The following is a 21,099-nucleotide window of genomic DNA, read 5'->3' as shown; positions in this document are numbered from 1 at the left end:
CGTACTAGTAAATCAACTATAGCTCAAGTAAAGCGCCGCGATGGTAATTTAAAAAAAAGCCAGCGTCAACCGGAGCTAAGCCCAAGCGACAGATATCGTCTGTCTCGGTCTCGCGCGATAAGTGCGCCATATGTAAGAACGGCAAAGAACACAAAGTCAGTGGGTGTTCGAAATTTTTGGCCGCGAGTATTTCTGAGCGTTGGGACTTGGCAAAGGGTGCTAAATTGTGCTTTAGATGTTTAGGCGCGAATCACCCTGTGCGTTTTAAATGTAAATATGGCGCGTGTGGCATGAGTCAGTGCGAAGCCGGACATAATAAACTATTACACGGATTAAGCGCGGCCGCGTCCGCGAACGGTAATAGTGCGCCGGCAGCACGCAATGCAATACTCAATGTTAAACTGCCGCAGACGTATCTCAAAATCATGCCCGTGGAGGTGTCGGGACCGTTAGGTACCGTCCAAACCCTCGCGCTACTCGATGAAGGCGCGGCAATGACTTTGATGTTACACGAAACTGCGGACAGAATCGCGCCTCGCGTACGCGGTGAAACATTAGAGATAGAAGGCATAGGCGGTGTAGTACGGGACCCAGATTCGTATGCGTTACGAGTCGCAATACGGGGTTTTTGTAGCCGACACATGGAAATGATGGAGACATATACAGTTTGCGATATAAGTTTAGGAGTACAAGGCGTACCGCGAGACTTGGTAGATAAATGCGATCATTTATCTAAAATCGCGGACGAATTAAGTTACCCCCCCGCAGTACCTACTATCGTGATAGGCCAAGATAACTGGCATCTCATTATTAGTCGGCAAATTATAGACGGTCCACCTAACCTCCCGGTCGCGAGTTTAACCAGGCTAGGATCGGTTTTGCATGGACCAGACCGTATGCGTCGCGCCGCGGTACAATTTGTAGGGCACGCAAGGCCAAATACCGCGGAAGACGAAGCCTTACAATTGATGAAACGGCATTTTGACATAGAGTCATTAGGCGTTTTGCAAAAATTACCTCGGGCCGACCCCGACCAATGTGCGCTAGATTTATTAGAAGCCACCTCCGAAAAGATACCGGGGGAGCATAGGTATCGCTCGGGCTTACTATGGCGATCAGATGACGAGAAACTCCCCGATAACCGAGCGCAAGCATTGAAACGGCTGTACAGTCTAGAACGAAAACTAGACCGCGATGCGAAACTTAAAGCCGAATATGCAAAGCATATGAACAACTTGCTCGACAAAGGTTACGCGGAGAAAATGGACTCGTCACCGCCCCCCGAGGCACCCCGGACGTGGTATCTAGCCCACTTCCCAACTTTTCATCCGCAATGCGGCAAAATGCGATTAGTTTGGGACGCGGCCGCCACAGCTTACAGACGTTCGCTCAACAGCGCGCTGTTGGCTGGCCCGGACCTGTTAGAATCACTTTTCGGCGTATTAGTGCGTTTCCGCGAAGGCAAAATCGCGGTAATAGCCGACGTCAAAGAGATGTTTTTACAGATCGATATAATAGAGCAAGATCGAGATGCGTTACGTTTCGTTTGGAGGGGAGAGGACCGTACATCCCCACCGCAAGAATATAGGATGAAGCGGCTTATATTTGGATCGGCAGCGTCGCCGACAACCGCTTTATATATCCAAAACGAAAACGCAAAAACGCATAGTAAGGAATTTCCGATCGCAGCGGAAAAAACGATAAAGAATACGTATATGGACGACATGTTGATCGCCCTCGACATGTCCGAAGAGGACGCTAGACGCGTAGTAAACGATGTTTACGAGCTAAATATGCGCGCGTCATTCGAACTTCGCGGGTTCGCATCGAACCATCCTGCGGTAATTGCTGACGTAGTTAATAGAAAACAGGAAACGTCGCTGTTAGGCGCGAACGAAAGCGAACGTACCTTAGGTTTGAAGTGGTATCACAAACGTGACACCTTAGGTTTCAACGTAAACTTTCGTAATACGCCCGAAGACGTACTTAACGGTCAGAAATTACCTACAAAACGACAGGTAACAAGTAGCGCGATGACGATTTTCGATCCGATCGGTTACGTAAGCCCCATATCCTTCTTAGGAAAGGCGCTAATGCAAGAGATATGGAGGACAGGAATTGATTGGGACTCGCCTATACCCGTCTCACTCGCACCCGCGTGGCGATCGTTCATTGATAACGTACAACAATTACGAGACTTAGAGATTCCGCGACACGTGCCCGCATATAATAGGGAGGCATATATGCATGTTTTTTGCGACGCGAGCGAAAAAATATATGCCGCGGCCGTGTATTTAGTTAGCATCAACCAGTGTTGGCCGTAATGGTTAATTCTAATTAACAATTAATCAATTGCATTAACCATTAATTCCGCAATTAATCAATTGCATTACGCATCAATATAATTAAAATTAGTTAGAATTGAAGTTTGAGACGTTTAATTACATTGATTGTCAATCTGCATTAACGTTTAATGGAATTAAATAATTTATTTCATAAACTAATAATTAATGTTACTTTTGCTTGGTACTATTAAAATTATAAATAAAAATAACCATTAATACAAGCTTCAGTGAATTATCAGATCGTGATACATATTTTAACATGAGACTCTACACTATATGTTTCTATACACTTATTATAGGTGTATTCCTATTTGTCGCTGCCATATGTGAGTTGGAGACAAATGAGAAACGGGGACAAATGGGATTTATATGCAGAACCTATTCCATCTGTTCCAGGTGGGAACAAATGGGAAAACATCAGAAAATGATGTGTTCCCATTTGTCCCCACCTTATTGGTGTGGAGACAAATGGGAAACGGGGACAAATGGGATTTATATGCAGCGTCTATTCCATCTGTTCCAGGTGGGAAAATATGGGAAAACATGGGAAAATGATGTGTTCACATTTGTCTGCACACCAATAAGGCGGGGACAAATGGGAATGTTTTATACGAATGAATATGAACGGCGGGGAACAAAAGGGATACACCCGATATTAGTGTTCCCATTTGTCTCCGCGCCAATGAGATGGGGAAAAATGAAAATATTTCTATGCAGCGTCTTTTCCCATGTTTCTATACACTCATTATAGATGTATTCCTATTTGTCCCTGCCATATGTGAATTGGAGACAAATGGGAAACGGGGACAAATGGGATTTATATGCAGAGCCTATTCCATCTGTTCCAGGTGGGAACAAATGGACATACATCAGAAAATTATGTGTTCCCATTTGTCCCCTCCTTATTGGTGTGGAGACAAATGGTAAACGGGAACAAATGGGATTAATATGCAGCGTCTATTCCATCTGTTCTAGGTGGGAACAAATGGGAAAACATCGGAAAATTATGTGTTCCTATTTGTTCCCACCTTATTGGTGTGGAGACAAATGGGAAACGGGGTAAATGGAAATATTTATATGCAGTCTTTTCCTACATGTTCCCCGCGGGGACAAATAGGAATACACCCATTATTGGTTATAATGGGTGCATTATTGGTGTATTCCCACTTGTCCCCTATGCATGTGTCCTACGCCATACATGAAAAGGGACAAATGGGAATACATCATTTTCCGATGTTTTCCCATTTGTTCCCGATTCGCGTGACCTACGCCATGCATGAAGCTGGGATAAATGGGAATGTTTTATATGAATGAATATGAACGGCGGGGAACAAAAGGGATACACCCGATATTAGTGTTCCCATTTGTCTCCGCTCCAATGAGATGGGGAAAAATGGAAATATTTCTGTGCAGCTTCTTTTCCCATATATTTCTATACACTCATTATAGGTGTATTCCTATTTGTCCCTGCCGTATGTGAGTTGGAGATAAATGGGAAACGGGGACAAATGGGATTTATATGCAGAGCCTATTTCATCTGTTCCAGGTGGGAACAAATGAGAAAACATCGCAAAATGAAGTGTTCCCATTTGTCCCCACTTTATTAGTGTGGAGACAAATGGGAAACAGGGACAAATGGGATTTATATGCAGCGTCTATTCCATCTGTTCCAGGTGGGAAAAAATGGGAAAACATGGGAAAATGATGTGTTCCCATTTGTCCCTTCTATCATGTATGGCGTAGGACACGTGGATAGGGGACAAGTGGGAATACGCCAATAATGCACCCATTATAACCAATAATGAGTGTATTCCCATTTGTCCCCTCGGGGAACATATAGGAAAAGACTGCATATAAATATTTCCCGTTTGTCCCCACCTTATTGGTGTGGAGACAAATGGGAACACATCATTTTCCGATGTTTTCCCATTTGTTCCCACCTGGAACAGATGGAATAGACGCTGCATATAAATCCCAATTGTCCCCGTTTCCCATTTGTCTCTACACCAATAAGGTGGGGACAAATGGGAACACATTATTATCTGATATTTTCCCATTTGTTCCCAACTGGAACAGATGGAATAGGCTCTGCATATAAATCCCATTTGTCCCCGTTTCCCATTTGTCTCCAACTCACATATGGCGGGGTCAAATAGGAATACACCTATAATGAGTGTATATAAACATATGGGAAAAGACGCTGCATAGAAATATTTTCATTTTTCCCCATCTCATTGGAGCGGAGCCAAATGGGAACACTAATATCGGGTGTATCCCTTTTGTTCCCCGCCGTTCATATTCATTCATATAAAACATTCCCATTTATCCCCACCTTATTGGTGTGGAGACAAATGTGAACACATCATTTTCCCATGTTTTCCCATTTTTTCCCACCTGGAACAGATGGAATAGACGCTGCATATAAATCCCATTTACCCCGTTTCCCATTTGTCTCCACACCAATAAGGTGGGAACAAATAGGAACACATCATTTTCTGATGTTTTCCCATTTGTTCCCACCTGGAACAGATGGAATAGGCTCTGCATATAAATCCCATTTGTCCCCGTTTCCCATTTGTCTCCACACCAATAAGGTGGGGACAAATGGGAACACTTCATTTTCCGATGTTTTCTCATTTGTTCCCACCTGGAACAGATGGAATAGGCTCTGCATATAAATCCCATTTGTCCCCGTTTCCCATTTGTCTCCACACCAATAAGGTGAGGACAAATGGGAACACTTCATTTTCCGATGTTTTCTCATTTGTTCCCACCTGGAACAGATGGAATAGGCTCTGCATATAAATCCCATTTGTCCCCGTTTCCCATTTGTCTCCAACTCATATACGGCAGGGACAAATAGGAATACACCTATAATGAGTGTATTGGTAGAAGAGCCGGCCGCAAAATTTCTAACCGACTTGATACCACGATGAAATGCACAATGGTTTCCCAGAAAAGTTATGCTAAGTCCGAATTCGATAGTCTGCCACGGCGGAACTTGCCGAAAGTACGAAAAAGAAGGCCACTTCCGGTGCGAAAAAAGGGGCTGATTTAACCCATCTGATACCGAGATAGTAGTTATGGCAGCAGTTAGAAATTTACATGTAGACACAGAAAAGCGAAGTCTGCCACTATTTTTTTTGCCGGAAGTGCTTGGCAGACGCTCTCAAAGGTGACCATCGGGACCCCTAAATTAACCCATCTGATACCACCATGAAACCAATGCCAGTCGGTAGGTATGAACTCTCATGTCAGGAATATATAAGTCTGCCAAGGCTTTTCCTGCCGAAACACCATGGCAGACGAGATTATGTAAGCAAGGTCGCCATCGGTTACCCTACACTAACCCATCTGATACCACCATGAAACCAATTCCATTCGGTAGGTATGAACCCCCATTTTAGGAATATGTAAGTCTGCCAAGGTTTTTCCTGCCGAAACACCTTGGCAGACGAGATTATAAGCAAGATGACCATCGGTTACCGTACACTAACCCATCTGATACCGCCATGAAACCAATTCCAGTCGGTAGGTATGAACCCTCATTTCATGAATATATAAGTCTGCCAAGGCTTTTCCTGCCGAAACACCTTGGCAGACGAGATTATGTTAGCAAGGTGTACATCAGTTACCCTACATTAACCCATCTGATACCTCCATGAAACCAATTCCAGTCGGTAGGTATGAACCCTCATTTCGGAAATTTTTAAGTCTGCCAAGGCCTTTCCTGCCGAAACTCCTTGACAGACGAGATTATGTAAGCAACATCCGCATCCGTGGGACCGGTATACGTGATTACTGTAGGCTTATTTATTACTTTATGCTTTTACATATTTGTATATTATTATGTTATTAATGAAATATATTTATAATTTATTAAACCTATACCTAATACATTGGGAATTCATTACCTGCTTACGGCAGTAGTAGGGAGTAGTGGGTGAGTTCTGGCTCACTTAGCCAGGCCAACAGTCCCTTCCCCTTTTTTTCCCTTGTTGAGGCCCTGCAACCTTACCTTGAACCCAACCTAATGTCATTGTAGCTCGAATCTAACCTAATCTATTTTTCTTGCTTTTAGAAAATATTCTAATAACTATTATCTACTTTTGCAAAGTTAAATGTTGAATTCTTTATTTCGCAAAATGGAATTATAATGTGACTATAATGTATGTGCAATCTATTTAGAAACTGGGTTTAGAAATATAAAAACACACATTTTATATAGGATAATAAGTTTATTCAAGTAATATTCTGAACATATGAGATATAGTAACATCATTACTTATTCTGTGTACAGTGGAGAAAACATGCAAGTTGACATTTTTTGTTTTAAAATAAAGATAAACTAAACAGTATTTGCCACAAACCGATGTAAAAAAAACTTTGCAGTTGTTGATTACAATACCATATCTTAAGGCCCCAGTACACAATGGGCCATCGCCGGCCATTCCAAGGGACGCATTTATGCGTTAGAGGGAGCAAATGATATTGCTATCTCATTCTACCGCATGGCTGCGTCCCTTGGAGTGGCCGGCAATGGCCCATTGTGTACTGGGGCCTTTACAATTTCTCTCCATGAACATTTTATGATACCCAACCAACCTTCCGGTTTTCGCCCGAATGAATTAAAATATTCACCAACACCATTGACATCAATATAAATGGCTATCCGATGTCAGCCAGGTTTAAAATCCGGATCTAAATTGATAATAAGCAATTTAAACAGGTGAACAGGTAGCTGAACAAACATTGGCATTTTGTTGGCTGCAAATACATTCGATTCCACGCCTATATTCATTTTACTCATATAGTGTTACACAGAACTCATTTGCTGTCAAGAATTACCGACAATTGTCGTGTTTCTTGTGACAATTGTCATTAGCTTCGCAAAATAAGTACTTAGTATTTGGCGATATAATGGAGTTTTTATTTTATTAACATTTTGGTGGCAAACAAGCACACCGCCCGTCTGATGGTAAGCGGTTACCGTAGCCTATGGAGGCCTGTAACGTCAGTACCAACTGTGATGTCGACAAGTGTCGCACCTGCCACCGTAGTAAAATAGAGGCCAGGCCCCAATTTCACATCGGTGACAGGTGCGACGAATTGTAAAATCACTATCGCTGACGTCACAGGCATCCATGGGCTACGATTACCACTTACCATCGGGCGGGCCGTATTCCTGTTTGCCACCATCATTGTATTATTTAAAAAAAACTTTATTATATCGGAAAAAACAGATATTTCTCCTGTGAAGTTTCTGACAATTGTCAAAGATCTAGAAGAATTGTAGGTAATTCTTGACAGGTAATGAGTTATGTCGGAATTTCGTGACAATTGCAGTGTTTCTGTGACAATTGTCATAAACTTAGCAAGAGAAATATCTGTTTTTTTTCCGATATCATAAAGTTTTTTTTAATAATACAATGATGGTGGCAAACAGGAATACGGCCCGCCCGATGGTAAGCGGTAACCGTAGTTTATGGATGCCTGTGACGTCAGCAACAGTGATTTTACAATTCGTCGCACCTGTCACGTTGGTGAAACAGAGGCCAGGAGTTAAGTCAAAAGCTAGTAAACAGTAATCTCCTCCATAGTCCTCTCTAACTTTCAGGCAGTTTTATTAACTTCTTATGGTATCAATGTGGAGTATAAATAGTCTACTATACATATATCCCAAAAACTTTAACGTTTACGTTTTTAAATACAGGGTGACCTTAGCCATTGGACAAACCCTGAAATCCCACATAGGGTTACTTCTCAGAAATGCTCTAACGGTAATTTCTTTTTAATTAGAACAAAAGATAAAACATTAAATTATCAAACAAAAGTTAATTCCAATAATCGACAACAAAAAGAAACATACTGTATTAATCATTGGCAGTGCTTTTGACAATTTGTTTGAAAATGTGCGGCAATGATGACATTTGTCAAAAGTCAGAATCTTATTAATGTCATAAATAAAAAAGATAATCAAAACGGTCGAAGAAAGTTTTAATTAATTTAATTTAATGTAATAATTTAAAAATTAATAATTAATCTTATTTAAAGCTGCAACACGACTGATTAATTGACATGATTGTTCTCCCAGAAGGAGGTTCGTGGGGTGTTAGACTTTGGTACGGTCGTATAGAGGGCGGTCTCGTGACTTCAGAAAATTCCGACTTTTGGCCTACCGCTTCCGGTCAGAAAAATGTTCGACGGCCCGGCCAAACGGTGGGAGGTAGGTGGGGGGTGCTCGACCAAATGTCATAGAGGACCCTGGCAGTTTTTGACGCCGCCATTTTTTTTCAAAATGGCTGACTTTTTTTTTAATTTTTTCAAGTTTGTCCTAGCGCGCTGAAATTTTGGTCACGGAATCTCGGGGTCCTCTAGATTCGTATGGGAAAAAAAAATTTCGAAAAAATCCAAGATGGCGGAAAAAATGGCCCCTTTTATTTTGTATGGCAACTTTTAAACGGTGCGAGATAGGGGGGGTGCTCGACCAAATGTCATAGAGGGCCCCGAGACAAAATAAACTGCATTTAAAAATTTTCAAACGGGCCGACTTTTTTTATTTTATTTTTTCAAGTTGGTCCGAGCGCGCTGAGATTTGGCATGGCGAGAGATAAAAGCCTCTAGATTCCTATGAAAAAAAAAATTTTTGGAAAAAATCCAAGATGGCGGAAATAATGGTCATTTTAATTTTGTATGGCAACTTTCAAACGGTGCGAGGTAGGTGGGGGGTGCTCGACCAAATGTCATAGAGGGCCCCGAAACAAAGCAAACTGCATTTAAAAAAAATTCAAAATGGCCGACTTTTTTTTTTAATTTTTCGAGTTGGTCCGAGTGCGCTGAGATTTGGCATGCGGCGAGCTAGGGGGCCCAGCATTACCATGTAAAAAAAATTTTTGGAAAAATCCAAAATGGCGGGCGACAAGGGCAAAATTCAAATTTCCAAGTAGGTTAAGCGAGCCCGAAGGGCGAGCCTCAGGCCGGGAGGCCGAAGGCCGACCCCGCGTAGGGCCGTCAGGCCCGGAGCTTCACCCCGAATATCCAAGCGTGCCCCACCCCCAGTAATTTTGGGCGAGGCCGAAGGCCGAGCTGCGGGAATGACGAACAAAGCAAAATCCTATACAAAAAGTGTGTTAAGCGAGCCCGAAGGGCGAGCTTCAGGCCGGGAGGCCGAAGGCCGACCCCGGCGGAGGGCCGAAGGCCCGGAGCCTCCACCCCGACTCCCAAAACGCGAGGCCGAAGGCCGAGCTGCGTGAATGCAGTTCCCCCAAGCGTTCTACAAAGTCAACTGTCTTGATAAGCGAAGCCGGCGGGCCGAAGGCCCGACGGCGAAGCGTCGAGGCTCGCGAAGGCCGAAGGCCGAGCTCCGCGTAGGGCCGAAGGCCCGAAGCGTCACACGAGAGGGGGAAGTTGGCCTACGGCCTTCGGCCTTCGGCCCGCCGTTTCGCTTCTCTAAGACACTTTTCCTATTGGGTCGTGTTTAAGCTCCAACTTCCCGCTTAAGCCCCGAAGCAAAACCAACCCTCCCAACTGTTTTAATAAGCGAAGCGGCGGGCCGAAGGCCCGACGCTGAGCTTCGAAACCCAGCGAAGGACGAAGGCCGAGCTCCGCGTAGGGCCGAAGGCCCGGAGCGTCCCTTACGAGTTCCCAAGCACGCGAGGCCAGGCCGAGCTGCGGGAATGTAGTGCTTTCACGCGGATCTTTTCGTCCTAGCAAAAGTACAACTTTATTTCTTTTTCCCTTTGGAAAACAAACTACTACTACTACTACTACAACAAAAACAACAGCACCAACAACAAACTACAAGAAGACCGCGGGGCCCTCGGGCCCCGCGCACAGGGCAAAATCTAGTCATACTATTTATTACCTCAGGAGCTACTAACACATACAGGTTGCTCCAAAGTAAAAAAATCGTAATTTGTTATGATACTTTGTATACTGGTTCTAAATACCATTGACGTGTAAAATTGTATTGATTTTATGAATAAATTATTGAATATTGAATATAAATACCCTAATGCATGGACACCCTGTATATCAACTTGAAAGAAAATGTTCAATATTTCTTTATAGTGCGACTCCTTAGCTCGATTCAGTATGGAGGTAGAGTCTGGCTAATAAAAGATGAACCTGCAAAAATGCGGTCCTGGTCTGACCCATCCTAAATCCTGTCCCATCCGGCAGAAAGCACGAAACTTGGCATGCAAACTTCAAACTTCAACATTTATTCAGCAAATAGGCCGCAAGGGCACTATTACACGCCGCTAAAGAAATTTTCACTTCAAAAAGTTTTGAGATGTAATGTGAAACCAAGTCGGTTATTTTAATCAGTGCCAGGGGGTGTTAAAACAGTATCAATAAGATATCTTTAATTTGTAATTTTTAGCGAGTTTTAGCGGTGGGCAAAGTAATCCGGTGATTTGGCATCCATACCAACATTGCCCACCACCAAAAACGGATTAGGGTTGTCACTTTCATCTAATTTACCCAACTTCGCATGTAAAATAAGGTTATGTTTGTACACTAAAGTAAGTTTATAAATATATACTGTATTTAATTTGTCTTATTATCCTTTACTTAGATGTTTTATCCCGTTAACTAATGAAAAACACAGCAAAAATCATATTTTTTGCCATTAAACTATTGTAACAGATTTTCTCAAAAGTGACAACCCTAGCCTTTGTAAAATGCTTAGGCGAGCCTTATATGGAAATGAGCAAAAACGAGTAGGCAACATTGCCCAGCAAATTTATTTAAAAGTTTTTACACTTATCGCTAAGTTATTAACAGGGAATGGTAGGATTGCCCAAAACCAGTGATCCTTAGACATCATCATCATACGAGCTGTATTTGAATACCAAATTGACGTGGGCAATGTTGGCGAAAACTCCGGATATCTTTGCCCACCCTCTAAAACGCAAAAAAATGGGTAAAAACACGATAAAAATATTTTTTCTTCAAATAAACTGATGCGTTTGATCACAATGGACGTGCTGAGCAAAAAAAGTAATTACGATTTGGTTTTTTTTGAGAAATTCGTGTTTTTTTTTAAATGCGGGCAAAGTTGGTGATAATGACCGGTACCTACTCTTCGAAGGCCGCAAAAATATATGACATGCTCTTATGGTTCTACAAATAAGATCGTGTCAGATATTTTTGCGGCCTTCGTTGTGTGTTGTGTAACATAAATTGCAGGTGACTGTATATTGGGAATAATTATTTTATTTAGTTTCAACGAAAGTTTCAAGTTTAGTACGAAAATACTTCAGATATACAATATGCACAAAATGTAGACCTAATCGAAATAAAACATTGCTTTTTATAGTAATTTTTTTTTAAAACATTCGATACATAGGTATACATAACAATAACCAGGCCACAGCGGTATTGGCCTGTAAGCTTTATCTCGGTCTCCAAAGCCGCAAAAACTCGCTAGTACTTCGTGCTGGTCTAGCCGTTATTTTTTCTTGAAGATTTTCAGAGAACAGCACGTACACGCATTATACATATAGACGGAACGAACGGCATAATCATAATCATTTATTCGTCGCAATCCATGGTATTACAGATCTAGGTACAAGACTTTCAGGTATTACTTATACGAATTACATAACGCTTCCTGTTAATAGGCAATATTTTAAGATAAAAGTTCTATAATATATTACAAGATTACAATTGTCATCAAAATTAATTGACGTACAGAAGTCAAATACGTTTTTAAAATGACGCAAAATGAAAATTAATCCCAATCAGTAAAGGATGAGTCTTTAAACTTTTTTCATTTTAAGCGAGTTTTGATTTGAAGGAACATAATACTTAAATTCGACTGTAATCGTATTGTTTTAAGATAGTTTACTGAGGTTTTCAACCATTATGACCCGTAAATAACAGCAAATCAAATTTAAAGGAGACGCGAGCTGATATTTATGTACCCTATTTTTTGAAATACAATTTATCTACTGGTATACTTTCTCGTGTGCGTATATGATTTAATGTCAAATCAAGCTGTCATTTTTATTTGAAGAATTATACGTGTGCTCCGGTGCAGCCCCAGCGGGCATCTGACTTGAAGAAGAATTTTGAGTGATGTCGTCAATGTATGGAAATTGTTCGAAGGTTTACATTTGAGATTGAATTTCTGTGTTGTCTTTGTGAGTAAAAATATAAATCTTGAATTGTCTAGCTTTCAAAATCACACAATAATTCAATTACTGTCAAAGACAAAATTGTTTTGCTTCTTTCTCAAACGGAACTCCATATTTTGATATTTTGATACTTTTAGTGTCGATTTGTAGAGAATAACAGCAAATTAAAAATATAATGGCATGAAGAGTCGGTACACGGTTTCTTCGTGAACAAATTTACGTGTAATAATAATAATTATAATATAATATATATTATAGTGGTTTTCCGGGTCAAGGTCCGGGTCCGAGTCCGGGTCCGAGTCTGAGTCCGAGTCCGGGTCCGAATCCGTGTCCGAGTCCGTGTCCGGGTCCGGGTCCGAGTCCGGGTCCGAGTCTGAGTCCGAGTCCGGGTCCGAATCCGTGTCCGAGTCCGTGTCCGGGTCCGAGTCCGAGTCCGGTTCCGAGTCCGGGTCCGAATTCGATTCCAAGTCCGGGTCCGAGTCCGGGTCCGAACCGGATCCGGGTATGAGTCCGGTTCTGGGTCCGAGTCCGGGTCGCAGTCCAAGTCAAAATCGAAATTAGAAATCACCAAACGTGTACTATGCGTCGTTGAAGAGTTTTGTTCTGGTCATCATCAGCAGTTCCACTTCATCAAATGCGACAGTTTTTAATGTAAATGCTTGATTTTATGATGAAAATACAAAAAAAAAAATATTTTATTTTTTATTAATTGGTATTCAGGATAATAACAGCCGTAAATATAACTAAGACATATTAATGCTTACATAAAAATAAGGCCAGTAACAGTCATCCATTGAGTTACATTATATAACGATTAAAAATAACAAAGATAAGAAAACAATGAGAATGTACAATACACACAAATGCTCGATACGCTAGAAATACTATAAACCGGTTGTAAAATGTATAAACCGGTTGTAAAATGTATAAGTAATCTAGTTAAAAATACCTACTTCTAATACAAAACAAAACCATGACATTGCATTAGTTGAAAATCAGACACCAGCAGACGTTCACAAAAATATCAAGATAAACATCATAATGTAGTAGTTATTCAAACTGAAAGTTTATTGTTCATAGAATTATTATAGGAGTTAGAATCTAAAAAGTACACCTACCTGAACGTACAACTAACTGCATTTCCCTGGCAACCAGGAACACATAGCTTGAAAAAATTATGATCTTATGATATAAAGAGATGTTGTAATAAAATGTATGTATTTATTTAAGGAGCAATTAGTACCAGTACTGAAGTTAAATGTAGAAACACAATAGTAATAAAAACAGAAACTGATTTTATGTTAATTTTCTTTGAACAAAATGGAATATATATATTTTTTGAATTTATTTTTAGAACCTACAAAAGGATCGGCAGTGCAGAATTCAGTGTTATACAAGTGAGGGATCCGTGATAACACGGCGTTAGAACCATAGTTAGTGGAGTGGAAGGGAACATGAAATAGAGTTGTATGTCGAGTTCGACGTCTTGGAACTCGAAACGTTAGACCAGATAATAATTCAGGGCAGTCTAAACGATTTCTAGTTATATCGAAAAGTAGACTTATATCAGCTAATTTGCGCCTAGCTTCGAGTGAAAGTAGGTTATATTCCCGGCAATTACCTTTGTACCCAGCAGATGGTTTCTTAAATTTAAAATTTAAATGAGCTACAAATTTTTTTTGAATTTTTTTCGATGCGGTCTTTATGAACAGCGTAACAAACTGACCAGATAGGTGATGCATATTCAAGGATGGATCTCACATATGCGTAATATACGACTTTTAGACATGACAAGCTATGAAAAGGTTTACAGGTCCTCATGACGAAGCCTAAACTGCGATATGATCTGTTAATAATGGAGTCAACGTGATTTCTCATTGTCATTTTAGAATCTAGAATTACACCCAGGTCACGCACAACATCGACTCTGTTCACCGCTACGCCATTAAAGTGGTATGAGTAATTAAATGGCTTAAGACTTCGAGTAAAACTTATACACTGACACTTATTAACACTTATTGTTATCTTATTACGGAAGTAATACTCGACTAGGTTATTAAGATCATTTTGCAGGAGTTCGCAGTCTGCTAAAGATTTAACACGCATGAATACTTTTTTATCATCTGCATATAATAAATGGCGTGCGGTTACAAAACATGTATTAATATCGTATATATAAGCATTATAAAAGAGAGGACCGAGATGGGAGCCTTGGGGCACGCCGGAGGGAATATTAATGTAATCAGACCTATAGCCGCCAAGAACTACAGCTTGGGAACGATTAGTGAGGTATGATTTGACCCATCTGAGCAAGTCGCCATGAATTCCGAGTGCTTCAAGCTTCATGAGAAGTATAGCATGGTTGACACGATCGAACGCTTTTTCAAAGTCTGTGTATATCACGTCGACTTGACCGCCTCCTTCCATTTCTGTTAAAACATGATTCGTGAAGCAAGCTAGGTTGGAAACTGTAGAACGTCCCTTTAGAAAACCGTGCTGTTTATCCGAGATCCCACAAGAGACAAGGGGGTAAATTTGTTTAAAAATTATGGATTCAAAAAGCTTTCCTATGGTATTGAGGATAGAGATAGGTCGATAATTCTCGATATTGGACTTTGAACCTTTTTTATATATAGGAATAATGTGGGCCCTTTTCCAGATGGAGGGGAAAATACAGTCCTTTAAAGATCGTTGAAATAGAATGGTTAGTGGGCATGCAAGGCTCTCAGCACAAGAAGATAAAAAGATAGGTGGAACGCCGTCACAACCAGGTCCCTTAGTTTTATCTAGTCGCTTTAAGAAACTTAACACGATCTCGCAAGTTACATCGATTCCGGACATTGCATCGCACTGATTGCTGCTCATAGAACTATTGTTAAGGTTATAAGAGGAGTTTGAGGTATCAAAAACACTCTCAAAAAATGTATTAAACGCATTACAGATATCCATGCCACTGTTGTAGTGATTACTACCTAAATTGAAACAATTAGGGTAATTAGAGCCTCCCCGTTTAGATTTGACATATTTCCAAAAGAATTTAGGAGAGCGCTTGATGTAAGATTCGGTGTTGTTATTAAAACGCTGAAAACAAATCTATACTTATGCCTTTAATATTTGAGGAGTTCCCTCGATTCCTTATGGATCCCATCATTAGAACTCGAGCTTGACAAAAATGTGGCTTTAAAACTTGACTTGCTTAACAAACATAACGAAGAGGAAAAATCGCCAAACGTGAACTATGCGTGGTTGAAGAGTTCTGTTCTGGTCATCATCAGCAGTTCCACTTCATCAAATGCGCCAGTTTTTAATGAAAATCCTTGATTTTCTGATGAAAATACAAAAATGTCTATACGCATGCCTTTAAGATTTGAGGAGTTCCCTCGATTCCTCATGGATCCCATCATCAGAACTCGAGCTTGACAAAAATGTGGCTTAAAAACTTGACTTGCTTAACAAACATAACGAAGACGACAAATCGCCAAACGTGAACTATGCGTCGTTGAAGAGTTCCGTTCTGATCATCATCAGCAGTTGCACTTCATCAAATGTCACTTTTTTGAATGTGTATGCTTAATTTGATGATAAAAACCCAAAAATCACTATATGTATGCGTTTAAAATTTGAGGAGTTCCCTCGATTCCTCATGGATCCCATCATCAGAACTGGGTTTTGACAAAAACGGAACCAATCTGTATGCATATACATACAATCAAAAAACTAATTTTCAAAATCGGTCCAGGAATGACGGAGATATAGAGTAACAAACATAAAAAAAATAAAAAATAAAAAAAACATACAACCGAATTGATAACCTCCTTCTTTGAGATTTGGAAGTCGGTTAACAAACTAATATTAGCCCAAAATCTAAAATAAATGAAGTACCGATCACATAAAAAGTAAAAAATTAAATTAAGTAAATAAAAACAGGAAGGTATCATAAAATGTTAATGAAGAGAAATTGTAAGAGATGGTATTATGCCAACCAACAACTGCAAAGTTTTTTAACATCGGTTTGTGGCAAATACTGTTTAGTTTATCTTTATTTTAAAACGAAAAATGTCAACTTGCATGTTTTCTCCACTGTACACAGAATAAGTAATGATGTTACTATATCTCATATGTTCAGAATATTACTTGAATAAACTTATTATCCTATATAAAATGTGTGTTTTTATATTTCTAAACCCAGTTTCTAAGTAGATTGCACATACATTATAGTCACATTAAAATTCCATTTTGCGAAATAAGAGTTTACCTTTTAACTTTGCAAAAGTAGATAATTGTTATTAGAATATTTTCTAAAAGCAATAAAAATAGATTAGGTTAGATTCGAGCTACAATGACATTAGGTTGGGTTCAAGGTAAGGTTGCAGGGCCTCAACAAGGGAAAAAAAGGGGGAGGGACTATTGGCCTGGCTAAGTGAGCCAGAACTCACCCACTACTCCCTACTACTGCCGTAAGCAGGTAATGAATTCCCAATGTATTAGGTATAGGTTTAATAAATTATAAATATATTTCATTAATAACATAATAATATACAAATATGTAAAAGCATAAAGTAATAAATAAGCCTACAGTAATCACGTATACCGGTCCCACGGATGCGGATGTTGCTTACATAATCTCGTCTGTCAAGGAGTTTCGGCAGGAAAGGCCTTGGCAGACTTATATATTCATGAAATGAGGGTTCATACCTACCGACTGGAATTGGTTTCATGGCGGTATCAGATGGGTTAGTGTACGGTAACCGATGGTCATCTTGCTTATAATCTCGTCTGCCAAGGTGTTTCGGCAGGAAAAACCTCGGCAGACTTATATATTCCTAAAATGGGGGTTCATACCTACCGAATGGAATTGGTTTCATCGTGGTATCAGATGGGTTAGTGTAGGGTAACCGATGGCGACCTTGCTTACATAATCTCGTCTGCCATGGTGTTTCGGCAGGAAAAGCCTTGGCAGACTTATATATTCCTGACATGAGAGTTCATACCTACCGACTGGCATTGGTTTCATGGTGGTATCAGATGGGTTAATTTAGGGGTCCCGATGGTCACCTTTGAGAGCGTCTGCCAAGCACTTCCGGCAAAAAAAATAGTGGCAGACTTCGCTTTTCTGTGTCTACATGTAAATTTCTAACTGCTGCCATAACTACTATCTCGGTATCAGATGGGTTAAATCAGCCCCTTTTTTCGCACCGGAAGTGGCCTTCTTTTTCGTACTTTCGGCAAGTTCCGCCGTGGCAGACTATCGAATTCGGACTTAGCATAACTTTTCCGGGAAACCATTGTGCATTTCATCGTGGTATCAAGTCGGTTAGAAATTTTGCGGCCGGCTCTTCTACTATATAGAAACATATGGGAAAAGAAGCTGCACAGAAATATTTCCATTTTTCCCCATCTCATTGGAGCGGAGACAAATGGGAACACTAATATCGGGTGTATCCCTTTTGTTCCCCGCCGTTCATATTCATTCATATAAAACATTCCCATTTGTCCCAGCTTCATGCATGGCGTAGGTCACGCGAATCGGGGACAAATGGGAATACACCAATAAGCACCCATTATTAACAATAATTACCAATAATGGGTGAATTCCCATTTGTCTTCGCGGGGAACATATGGGAAAACCCTGCATAAAAATACAGAGACAAAAATTACGATGTTTATTCTTGTTAATTGTTAATTATCAATCACATTTTTAATTTTCATTCAAAATTGATTTAATTTTTAATGGTTTGTAAAGCAATAACCATTAATTCTTTTTAATTGTTAGTGGTTCGAAATAAATTAATATTAATGCAAATTGATGATCAATGCAATTGATAATTAATTTCCCTTCAATGGTTAATGGTTAATGGCAATTAACCTTTTCAATGGTTAATTTTTAATGGTCAATTGCATTAACGTTCGGCCAACACTGGCATCAACCCCGAGGGTACTAGAACGTCCGCGTTAGTGGCCGCGAAGGCCCGCGTTTCGCCTCTCCGGGTAGTTAGCATTCCGAGAATGGAATTGCAGAGCTGCGTACTAGCTACTAGATTAGCGGAAACTATAGTCAAGGAGTCAGACTACGTAATAAAGGACAAGTATTTTTGGTCTGACTCTAAAACGGCGCTCACGTGGATACGTTCGGACCCACGTAGGTATAAAACGTTTGTAGCACGTAGGTTAGCAGAAATCGAGAACACTACCACCCCTGCCAACTGGCACTGGGTGCCTAGTGCAGCTAACGTGGCTGACGACGCGACTAGAGGTATACCTGCGCAATTCGGAGTGAACCACCGGTGGTTCACAGGGCCCGATTTTATACGTAAACCCGAAGAGCATTGGCCAACCGAGAAAGTGCCCACGCCCGTCGCCGATACGGGCGAAGAACGCGCTAATAAACTCGTGTGCTCAGTAGGTGTCGCGAAAGATAAGTTTGAGTACCTGCCGGAGGTATGTAAATTCTCAAAGTTCATACGATTAGTTCGCGCCACCGCTAGTGTTCTGGTTGCCGCCGAGGTTTTCAAAGCCACATTGCTATGTAAGAAAACAGATATAGAGATAAATAAGGGGCATTTAGATTTATCAGAGATATTGCTAATCCGACGGAGTCAACATGCTGCATTTCCAGAGGAAATCAAGCTTCTAGAAACTGGGCGGCCACTCCCGAAGAAATCTCCGCTATACAAAATAGATGTACAACTTGACAAAAACGAAATCATCCTACTAAATGCTAGAATCGATAAAGACACGCACATGCCTGTCTTGCATGCGAAAGAAGATTTCGTCAAGTTACTAGTACACCATTTTCATGCTCTTTTTAATCACGGCAACCACGCAACCGTCATCAACGAGTTGAAACAAAGGTACTACATTATCGGGCTGCGCGGTAGTATTCGCTATATAACGAATAAATGCCAATGGTGCAGAACCTATAGGGGAACGCCACTCAAGGTTCCCATAGGCGACCTGCCGCCAGAAAGGCTCAAAGCGAATCAACCGCCATTTACCGCTGCAGCCGTAGACCTGTTTGGCCCTATGCATATAACTATAGGCCGCCGCCGCGAGAAAAGATGGGGTGTATTATACACATGCCTCACGACTCGCGCTGTACATCTGGAGCTTGCCGCCTCACTTTCGGCATCCTCCATGATACTGTCGCTACGCCGAATGATAGCGCGACGCGGCACGCCTACAGTTCTCTATTCCGACAACGCCACCAATTTCCACGGCGCGGAACGAGAACTGGCAGAGGCCAAAAAGACGCTGCCCGACAGTACAGTCTTAAGCCCTTTTTGACCGAGCGAGCCATACAATGGAAGAAAATTCCACCCGGCAACCCCTCCGCTGGCGGTGCCTGGTAACGGCTCGTGGGCAGCGTAAAAACCGCACTAAAAGTAGTACTGAAAGAAAGAGCACCCCACGAAGAAGTTCTACATAATTTATTGTTAGAATCAGAGCACATAGTTAATTCCAGACCACTGACACCAGTGAATCCAGACTTAGACATCGAAGCCCTGACGCCGAATCACTTTCTTATCGGTCGATCAAGCTCCATGTCGCCACTTGGCGTCTTCGCAACTTCGTCGTCTTCGTCGACGCAACTATGTCACTCTCTTCGTGGAAAACAGTGCAAACGCTAGCCGACCAATTTTGGAGGCGCTGGCTGCGTGAATACCGACCCAGCCTCCTCCCTAGGCCCGGTGCTCATCAAGATATAAAGAAACTGCATGAAGGTGACGTAGTCATCGTAGCGGATAGCTCCATGCCACGAGGAACGTGGCCCAGAGGCGTAAGCGTCCCCGTCCAGAGCGTCTAGGCTTATACTCATACACTCCTCCCATGCAGACGGTGTTGACACACGTGGGGGAGACTGCCGTGAATAGCTAGGAGTCTTGTTATGTTTCAGTTTAATCTTTTAGTATTTTAAGTTTTAATCATTTCACTTGTGTGCGTTTTATCATGTTTTTACTTTTGTGTTCGTATATTATGTTAATGAATTGCGTGGAATGTATGTATCTAGTTATAAGTCTCGGATCCATGTTCTTTTCATACGTGTTAATTATTAATGAGATTGGCAAAAATATACATTACTGACTCTGCATGATACACCCACTAGTTGAAAAAGGTACCAAACGGCCTTGTATTTTCCTATATAAACCGGAGCCGTTTGTAGCTTATTCAGAGATATCAGAGACATCAAGAGAGCTTCACTCATACCAGCCTGAACACTCTCCAGTAAATAAATCAAATATATGTGTTTTCATTTCACACAACACATATACCGGTAAATGGAGGTATAGCGGACTTCGAGGCAGCAGCGACCGGCGCGTTCCAGATTGCCAGTTTCTACGCTTCACCCAACGAACCCCTCATCACTTCAAAGTTACAGTCTACACTCCACAAGGTAGGTACCTAACTAGTTTTCAAAAACTGATTTACAAGCAAACACATACTGCTGGCCCTTAGATTTTGGTCGACACCTAGTCTTTCTAAGATGAGATAAAAGTCGATTAATTGGGACGGGTGCCGTCGTGACGGGGTAGCTTATAGGTCTATCTAGGATATAGGGCGTTAGCGGCGATATCTGAAGACGCCAGTTCGAATCTAGCCTCTGCCACTGGAGG

The sequence above is a fragment of the Cydia splendana genome, chromosome 7 (genome assembly GCF_910591565.1).
Source record: "Cydia splendana chromosome 7, ilCydSple1.2, whole genome shotgun sequence".
NCBI classification, from domain to species: domain Eukaryota; kingdom Metazoa; phylum Arthropoda; class Insecta; order Lepidoptera; family Tortricidae; genus Cydia; species Cydia splendana.
The sequence above is the reverse complement of the archived record's forward strand: the minus strand, read 5'-3'. Positions refer to the sequence as shown.